The sequence below is a fragment of the Lepeophtheirus salmonis genome, chromosome 1 (genome assembly GCF_016086655.4).
Source record: "Lepeophtheirus salmonis chromosome 1, UVic_Lsal_1.4, whole genome shotgun sequence".
In the NCBI taxonomy this organism is placed as follows: domain Eukaryota; kingdom Metazoa; phylum Arthropoda; class Copepoda; order Siphonostomatoida; family Caligidae; genus Lepeophtheirus; species Lepeophtheirus salmonis.
This window is the reverse complement of record NC_052131.2, coordinates 12806266-12816798: the sequence shown is the minus strand read 5'-3', so window position 1 is coordinate 12816798 and position 10533 is coordinate 12806266. Positions and strand designations below refer to the sequence as shown.

General features: G+C 30.2%; 1 protein-coding gene across 6 annotated transcripts in view; it reads left to right on the top strand.

The window, feature by feature from the left end:
• The first annotated feature begins 4624 nt into the window (after positions 1-4624).
• The window catches only part of mub (poly(rC)-binding protein mub), a 45671-nt gene continuing 39762 nt past the window's right edge, over positions 4625-10533 (top strand). For 3 of the 6 annotated variants that reach the window (XR_005864108.2, XR_005864107.2, XR_011779902.1), the window contains exon 1: positions 4625-4970. The gene's annotated coding sequence lies outside the window, so the exon portion shown is untranslated. The remainder of the gene's footprint in view (positions 4971-10533) is intronic. The other 3 variants (XM_040711503.2, XR_005864109.2, XM_071888068.1) reach the window with 3 other exon arrangements.

The window sequence follows — 10533 nt, the reverse complement described above, 5'->3', positions numbered from 1 at the left end:
CACTACTTCAACGTTTTCATCTATTGTTAACGTGCTTGAACGTCCAGAGCGAGGCTTGTCTTTTGGCACATTCAACCATCTAGGAAAAGTTTGTAGTACTGGTAAACATTTTTTTTACTCGGAACAGTTTCACCGTATGCCATTGTCAACATATTAAGTGTTTTGGAGCACTAAATTTCATTTGTTAACAAAAAATATGATGCAAATTATTTAATCCAAGTTTCCTAATAGCAAAAAATCACAAATACAAAAATATGTATCTCACAAACAAACTAAACATATTGTTTAGCTGTAACAGTAAATAAATGTATGTGACAAGTGTACTAAGATAATAAAATACCTACGAAATTGGAAAAGTTAACTTACTTTTTGAACACATATCGTATTCATACAGCTCAATATTCTATAGAAATATTTTGATTCTTTATTGGCTTTGGATTCAAATTTCTTGGATGGTTTTAAACAGTTAACAATGTTAAGCATAGATTTCAACCTTCATTAGATTTATAAAATTTAATTGAGCCCCGATATAGTCCCTTTCAAATATAATATGTCTATGTTTTTCTGAATTTCTTATATAGTAACAATGAAATTTGTTTCTATTCTAATTGAAATTTTTAATTTGACAGATAATTAAGAATAATTTATAATTAGAAATTGAGGATAATTTGTCAAAGAATGCGATTGAAGGAAAATGAATTCAGTTTACTTTTGTTCTTACGGTCCACATATGTACATAATTTATGTTGTTGACTCTTTTTACTTTATGTTTCATATCTTTCTAGCTAATGCATAAAGATTAACCCTTTTTAATATATATATATATATATATGAAATATAGAAGGAGGAAAATAAATAAATAGATGAAAAGTTAAATAAAACATCATTTAATTAAAAAGTATTTGGATCAAACCACATCAATTTTTTTTTTTAAATGAGAAACTTTTTTTAATTCTTTTGTTTATTCTTAGATAAACATTTATAAATATGGTATGAAAAGGAAGAAGAAGTAAAAGAAGGGTTAGAAGAAGAAGAGAAAGGAGGAGATCAAAGGATTGTGTCTGAGTAAAGTGTTTTTTGTTGTTGTTGTTTTTTTGAAAAATAAAATATGTATGTTATGTAAAGTCGACATCAACTACAAAGATGGACGGACGTCGCAATCTACATACATATCGTAATGAAGAAGATGTATGTATATATATATATATGTACCTACATTAGGGTGGTGGGGATGCCTTAACTTTTCCATATTTATATTTATGTATATATATAGTTTTTACGTTGAGAACAATATTGATAAAGTTTTGAAAAAAGTTACGGAAACTATGGAAATCATATTGTTGTGTTTTTGTGTGGGACGAATAATTTTTGACTGAGTATCAATTTAATGTTAAAACTTAAAATCCTTCTCAAAAATAGTCTATTTATGAAGTAAAAAAGAAGATTATAATAATATTTTTAGATTGTGAACAGTCAATGAAGCAAGAGGCACAATATATCGTACTATAGGGAAACGATAATATGTATAAAAGAGGCAACACTTCAGCAAGCTTGGACTGGTATTCGAGTGCTCCCAAAGTTAACCTGTTTGTATTGATTGAATGAAATAAAATGAATCCACAATATGCCAAGTTGACAAATTAGATTAGACCGGGACTACGCAGCGGGTAGGAGTTTACAAACTTCAGGGATTCGTTTCGATGTAAATTCAATATCATTATGACTTCGATGGGGGTGAAAGAAAAGGATTGATGGATTTTTATGAAGATGTAGTCTTCCTAGAGGATCGATCTATTAACTGATCCAAGATCCATGGGGCTTCGAATTGGCTATGATTCTTCTCTTGAAGCAGAATGTTCCCTCGCCAAAAATTTTACTCCCGACAGCTGCTATTCTGTCTCTCAGGCATCAGGGCTACCATATATCCTTTATATTCTCTCAGACGTATCCATTGTTTTAAGTTTGTTTCCCTAAGAAATTTGAAAGATAGTTAATCCTTTATGGAGCTAATATATTTTAATGAATTTGATCAAATGTGCTCCTAAGGACCATTACACTATACGAAAGAAAGCTAAAGCGTAATTCTTCTTAATTCTTTTGGGTCCCAGCTTCACCCTAACTTCATTAATAGGTACCCCCTCCTCTTCAATGTGTATGTTGTAGGTACTTTTTCCTTCTCTTTTGATTTGTTTATGTTCTTTTGGTTAACGCTTTATTTATGAATGTTTCTCTCTTGGTACTACATACATACATATTCAATCAAGTTTTTTCTGAATAATTGATCATAATTACGCCATGAAGAGAGTAAATGAGTCTGCCAAGGTAGCCTCATGGAGTATCTACATATTTATATCTGTTCGATTCTGTTGCTACGGTGGTGTCATTCTACCAAACCATGAAAACTATCTTTGTATTTATTTGTGTATGTATGAACATTACAGTGTGGTTCAAAATATTTAACGTCATTGAACAAATAGTATTGTGTGTAGATATTTTGTTACCCAGTAGATAAGCTGCAAGAATGGCACAAAAGTAATTTTGAGCAGTCTTGAGACGAAGCATTTTGGTATTTCTCTTTGCATCACTTTGCAATGTATGATATGGTCAAAGGGATGTCAATTCGATTTGAGATTCTGCAAGATGGTATCTGTTGATGCTGCGTGGAGAAAAGTTCTAAAAGACCCTGTGCGTATTAGTTGCAATTCAGTGTCCAAGTTGCTTAGAACGAAGGCACTCATGGGATATTAGTCAATTGTAGGATAATAATAAACCTGTAAAAAAGGTTATTACATATTCTGATACAAGGCATAGTCTCTCAGTAATTTGATTTTGTCAATGAACCCTGATTCTGGATCACCCTTTATGTAGGTAATCTTGCCAATTATTAATATTTCTATGTATTGATTTGTATATCTTCTTTAATCAAATACGAGTATATGTATGTAGAAATAGTTTATGAACATGTCCCTACCAAATATTAATTAATAATGAAAGCATAACAGTTTGTTGTAAAAATCACGTCATTGTCTAATTAACAACTAATTTATAAAGCTTTTATTCCTCCTCCTTTTTAGAAGGAAAGGTTCTGAGATGCAATGAAAATGTGGTTTGATTGGATACATATTTAATAGAATACAATAAAATTTGTTCTGCAGGGAATAATTAATGAATTGACTACAACAAAATTTGAGGCCTCTCAGGAAATTTTTGTGATGAACAGACCATTCTAATTTGAAAAAAAAGGATTTTCAAGGTCAGAATTGGCCATATTTAAGCTTCTTGTGCCGTCTCCAATATATTGTACATTTTATTTTCTATAATATTGGATTAATCCGTTCAAAAAAATGTAAAATTTGTTTTTAATAATTAATAGGGTATCAGATATGCGTAATGATTTCCATTTCCCCTCTTTTATCAAATACAATGTTCTTTCGTTTTGTTCAACTGTTATCACTTCAACTAGAGTTACAGTAGGGAGGACAAATCAGGGAATTCAAATCAGTCCCGTGGAGTATTGGCGTATTGTTCCTCATTTCGTTGGTCCAGTCTTGTCTAGGACTATTTCAATTTACATCATAAAGATTAAACACCTCAATAACGTCACGAGTTTACCTTTCAACGAGCCTAGTCCTTGGTCCAAGATAATGACCGACAGAAGACTACTTTGAAGTAGTCATTTAGAAAGAGGTATGTATTAGAAAAGGGCATTAAACTCTCTTCTAGCTCTCTTCAGAAAAAAGTGGTATTTGTCCAGGAATAAGGTTCATTTCCGTCATGGAGGATTTCCTTTCTTGAATCTACTTATTTTTCAATGAATCTGGTGCTTCTACTTCTTTTCACTCTCTCTGTCTTTTTATTTTCTTCTTTCTTACGCACACATCTGATCGGAAATAGGTTCCTTCTCCTATAAAAACAATATCAACATCATCATAATATATGTATAATACATTTTATGAACAACCATTGAAACCTCTCTCTTTCTCTCTCTTCTCCCTCCCTCTCCCTTCCTTCTTCTTTGACAACTTTATTATAAGGAAGAAATTCTAATAATAGAGACGAAGCAGCACAAACAGTGTACAAAGAGCTCAAATAATGAAGGAACTGTGTAAGTAAATAAGTACAAGCCAGTGATGGCAATTCTCTTCATAGGTGCCAATGTCCATTTTGTCTATTTCTCCATCTCTCTTTTTCTATTGTTATTTATATATATATATATATATGCATTTAAAGACAATTTTTGGAATTCACACGTGCGTTTGTATTGTTTTTTTATACATACATATTTTTTCCCTAGATGCGTCGCCGATTTTTATTTCAATTTACCTCTCTAAAAAGACATTGGAAATGTCTCATTGTTTTATTAACTTTTTTTTTTCCTTCCTTTTTTTCTTCTCCTCCTTTCTTTTCTTCTTAATTTTCCCCTTCTTCTTGTTTCAACGATGAAGAGAGCGCTTTTTTCTACTTCTTCTTCTTCTTGGAGGAAGAGGGAGGTAGGGGGAAAAAGAAAAAAGAAGAAATCGCAATCCCTTTAATATTATAATACATGCGCTCTCCTTCTTTTTTCTTAGCGCATTTTTCTTCTTCTTCTTCCCCCCTCCCCCAGTTTTTCTTTTATATTTTGAAAAAAAGAATAGTTCTTGTTTTGTTGCCCTCCTTGTGAGACTTTTTATTATTTACAACTACTATTATTATCATAAACTATACCTACTACTACATCATAGACTCACACACAACACTACAAGAAAAAAAATATCAATAATTTCCACACAAAAGCAACAGCAGTAGTAGATCAACAATCCCCCTAACCATACATACAAAGGACAACTAACAAAGACTTTCATCTATGAATCCCTCAAGGAGCGACACAGCATTTATCACATTCTTCACAAGTATTTTGTGATTTGATTATCATCCACGGAGAAGGGTTGTCATCTCTATGACTGACTTGCACCCTACACAAACACCACCAGGTAAAGTCAGAATCAACATCATTTTTTTTTTTTTTTTTTTTTTGAGTATGTTTTTGTAAAGGAGTAAGGATAATAAACTTTATAAAGGGTTGTTGCTTCCTGTGAAAATTCTAAGTGTGGTGATATGAAAAAAAGGAATATCTTCACACATACACACACATTATTCTGTACATGTTCAAACACTGTTCTTTCTTCTATTTCTTCTGCTTCTTTCCCTCCGCTTTCTAAAGCTCTCCTCTTCAGCTTCTTTTTCTTCTAGTTTCCTACTTCTTTCTTTATTTCGCTTTTTTTGGTTGTTATGTACTTAGTCAGTTCATTAAATATAATTACCCATTTGTTGATTCCACAATAGTTTCTTATGTTTGTTTCTTTCGTCAGAGTCCCTTTTCCCCTCCCTACCTTTAATGCAAAGGCTCAATATATATTATTACATAAGTATGCCTATAACATTTAAAAACCAACAATTCACCCCCTTAGTCTAAGTGTTACCACCTACGTATATACGCTCCAGTCATAAATCAGAGACATTGAAGCCCTGCAGTCTCTGCGTCATTGCCCTACTTGACAAGGACATATTATATACGTAATCAAAGTCTTCTTTATGACGGTTTATGAAGACTATTATTCAGGATTGCTAATTCCGTTTTTTATTAAATTTAGTGTTTTTTTTTATTTTGTATTTAATTAGTCAGACAAAACATTCAAAAAAATTGTTTCGTCGTATAATCGCCATGCAAAAACAGTCATAAATAACACTTTCAATTTTGTCAGCTAAGATTTGACGAAATGATTTTGTATAAACACAATGCTTGTGTGATAATATATTACATATATAAATATATTAGCTGTTACTTTGTTGTTGTGCGTTGCTAACAAATAGTTATTTATGTTAGCAATGGTGCGGTTTGGAGACTCAAACTACTATTCACTTTTTGTAATCGAAAAAGTCAAAAGAAAATGGGTTGAGAGGAGGGGGGGAGAAGTAATCCTCTTTATCAAAAGTTTTGAATGTAACAAACAACAATAAGAAAAGACAAAAATAATAAAAGTAATATACCTGAATGTAACACAAAAAAGTAAAGTTTTATCTCTTGGATTCAGGCAATGATTTGTTGACTTTCTATATTATTATTATTATTATTGAGTAAAATATAATAAAGTTGTAATATAATTGAACAAAACAATTCGAAAAAAAAAAATCAGTTCTGTAAGTACATACATAATATCAAGATTTGAAACTTTTATTTTTGTGTCTCGGGAGTGTGGAGAGAAAGAAAGACTGAGGCGGAGTAAGGAACCCTTTTCGAAATAATATATTACATATTTTCATTTGATTAGTTCACATTTTACTTATCAAAAGAAACTCTAAGGAAAGAGGAGACAATACGGTTGGCAAAAAAAACTCAGTTAAACACCGCACCCCCCTCCTTTTAGAGACCCGGTTTCACCAACTCGAACTAAAATTTAGAGCAAGCTTATTTATTGTGGCGTTCGTAGTTTAAATTTAAGTCCTGTTGCTGCAAATTCATGCAGAAATAATAAAACTATAAAATTAATCTACGAAAAAGAGCTTCCCCATAATATCTTCGAAGGTTTTACCTGCATGGGAAATTCAAGTAAAACTTCTGCATTTAATTAGTTTATAACCGTAAGTTCCATTAAATACATATTTAAAGTTTAAATTATGTCCAACAAGGCACAAAAAAATTCAAATGATGGAACTTATCTGAATGATCTGGACTTATCTGGAATGATGCAATATTATATGGTCTCATTCCTTTCCCTCCCCCTATATATAGAGTAAAGTACATATGGTTTATATGTACAAGTGTATCATATTTTTCTAGTCTGATGGGTGGGAAAAGGAAATATGGAGTAGGTCTCAACCTACAAAACTCGAACAATATTTATGCTGTTGGTAAATGTTTTGTAAACTAAACTACTTCATATTTCACAAAAGTTATGTGTTTTTGAAACAGTGGGGGATGTAACCTTTTAAATATCTAATATTTTCATAAAAGAAAAACGTATATTCTAGTGATGCACGAGTTGACTTTTAGCCCACAAGTTGGATTGTGTTTTTCATAATTATATAAATTTCACCTTCATAAAAATTATTTAGTGCTTAAATTTTTTTTGTAGATTGTATTGGGTTCAGGAATCTAAAACAGTGGGACCCGTGGGCTCTAAAAATAACAACTTGTGCACTTTGAGTGGGAATGATACAAATAAATAGAAAATATATTGATAAGACTAGCTTTAAACTTATTATTTCTTCTTAAAATGTAAACATAAATATTTAAATTTTGCAATATTTACTACCCAGTCATTTAATAATTTGTTTCCGGGGGGAAAAAAGGAACCCAAGTATATGTGCACCTTTCGACACATAACAATTTGTTTGTATTTTTTGAACTGCTTCAATATTGAAAAAAGAGATATAAATCATTATGCTAAAAAAAGGAATAAATGAGGTTTTGTATTTTTTCAAGTTTTCATTATAATTCAATGGTGTTCAAAATATTACTCAGTAAATAATTAAATGAATAATGTACCCTTTGCCCTAAATTTAACCAACTTTGATCATATTTAAAACCTTCTTCTTATCTTTGCTTCTATGAAAATATTAGATATCATACTATAAGATCTCATATTACCTTGTCATTTATCTTCCTATTGACCTATCTCCTACTAATAATATCTAAAGACCATAACCAGAGGAAAGAATATTGTGCAAATTGCAGTGAATGTTAAAAAACCACGCCTGAATGTTATAAAAGTATGCTAACTTTGAGAGGCGACATATTTGTTGACAAAAATCACTATAAACTGTAGTTATCTTTCCTGAAGATTTTATTTAAATATGTATGAATAATCAAAAATAAGAGCTGACTAGCGTAACATATACGGTGTTGTTACTAATTTACGCTAACCTCAATTTGAGCCATAGTCCTATCCCTCACTATAATGCCTATAAAAGATTAACTTATTTTGAAGAAACAGAAATTAAGATAATTAGGATTTACAGTCGTTGTGATACATAGTTGGTAGGCCCTCACAAATAACTAATAAATGAAGAATTTTAAATAAAAAAGATAAAGACATATTACTACAATATCAGAAAATGATAAAACTGTTTTCCTTTCACACAGAATTTTGATCAAAATATTAATCCCATTATTACTTCTTATTCCATAATATACTACATTTAAACAGACCAGTATTTGAAAATTTATATTTGGTAAAATTTAGATTACATATATACATATAATACAGTTTTTTACAAGAATGAGTCATTCTTAGCTTTGTAGTTTTGACATTTTCCATACCTTACAAAATAGGATTTTTTTATCTGCACACACTAATTAGGAATGAACATTTCATTAAATCTTTGGAAAAAAGAAAAAATACTAGACCAATTCCTTGCCATTCATACATATTTGTACTATGTACTATATGTATACAATAAGGAATGTCTTGGGCACACGTGCTTGCTGCCGATTCAAAGTGTATTTGAATAACTTCTTCGTCAATATTGCATTATTTGTGTGTGTACCTAAAAAAAATTGCAAAATATCTACTACTTATATATACAGTAGAGTACAATTAAATAATATATTTTTATGACCGTTTTATTTTTTTTAGAATCTATTTTCATTTATTTAAAAGATAAATGAATATAGATAAAAAATATGTCAGGATAGAGTTTAAGAAAACAAAAATGAACTAAATAAATACACACCTATGCTTTCACGTGGACTCGGCGTGTTGGACATTGTTATAGTGTACATATATATACTTGTAGGTATATTTATAAGCTTGAAAATATGTATATGACTGATACTTGATAACTTGAGCTTTAAAAATGTGGTAGAGTGTCTGTTCATTGAGTTATACAGATAGAATTACAATATTATTGCAAATAAATCTTGCATTGATCCTATATTGGTACTTAGAATAAAAATGTCCTATCAAATTACATTTCAAAGTGGTTCAGGAAAGGCGAACTACATTTTCATGCCCTCTAAAATTTATATTATAATTATTGAATATAAGATTTGCTACAAACTAAATTTAATATCTCCAAGAGTCACAATAGTTAAAGTATTGGAAAATATTATTTAACAAGATGTAAATGGACAAAGTAGTAGTGATAACTAAATTTTTGAAATTTGCCCCGGTTTGACATTTTTATCATGTAGTAGCCTATTTATGTATATAGGTAATTTGTATTTGTAGAAATACATTAATCATAATTAGAAAGCTTACAAAATAATTATTATTTTTGAGTAAGTGGACCTTAATTAAAGATTCATGTAGAATCATTGTTCGTTAAATTTAGGGTTATAGCCTTTTAAAGCTAAAGTATCAGATAGTTAGTTAACTCAAGCACAAGTCTGCCTTACTTACAGTCATCATATGAAAGAAAATAAAAGTTGCCTGTATATTTTTGTTTCTTAAGACTGCTGTAGATATTGTATGTACGTTTGTATTGAGTCTTTGTCAGCGGTGGACAATTGCCAGGAATGAATGTAAAATAAAAACTATATATCTGTACACTTATAAAATAACTCGTTCATATACATATGTGTTATTCTATTATTACTACAGCTACTAGTTGTAGATGTGCACACTAATATATGTTTTGTGTATAAATTAAATTGATAGAAATAAGGTTTAACTGATGAATATTGCAACGCATATGTATATGAGACAAAGAGAGATAAATACATTTTTTCTACAAATACTTATCTCTTAAGGTCATTTTCTTCTTATTATTATTTATTTTTTTGTCTTAGCTTTCTTCTCCCATAAGCCTCATTAAAAATATTTTTCCTGAGGCATAGGATGAGAAAAAGAAGTATAGTTATAAACAATATAACTTGCCGGTATGCTAAAAAAACCTGTCAAATAACATGGTAATGCCTGAAAGGTGAGCAGATTAACTCTCATATCATTTCTATAAATTAGCTGGGAGAATTACAAAAATTATCCCGACCGTCTGAGGTCATACTTTTTACAACTCTGGGCAAAGTCATCCTTTAAACAAGCAACAATTCAATGAAGCTATGTTAAGTATAAATGCAGGTAGCTGACAATAACTTCATCCATCAGGATTGTTGGTCATATAAATATTTATACAGCATTATAAAAATGTCTGCATGGAAAGACGGAAAAAAATGTTATAAAAAAAAACACATTAAAATTCTTTGATACAATAACATGTTTAGCATTTTTGGAATAACTTTTATTGAGCAAGGATTTTTTTTTATATTGACTCCTTATCTTTTTTTCATACACACACACTTCATCCATCCAATAGATTGGCAACCTCTCAACTAAATACTGTAAATAAAACAAAAATTAATTAGTAAAGGCGTGTTTTTACGTGAAATTACAGTCATACATACAAACAAAAAAGATGTCAATTAAGATAAATATATCAAAGTACATAGAGGGGTGAAATGAGAAAGTAGTAATTGATGATGATGATCGGTGAAAAAAAACGTGCTACTTATTGTGTGTGTGTATTTTGCAAACAGGAAGGGAAAGTGTTTTAAAA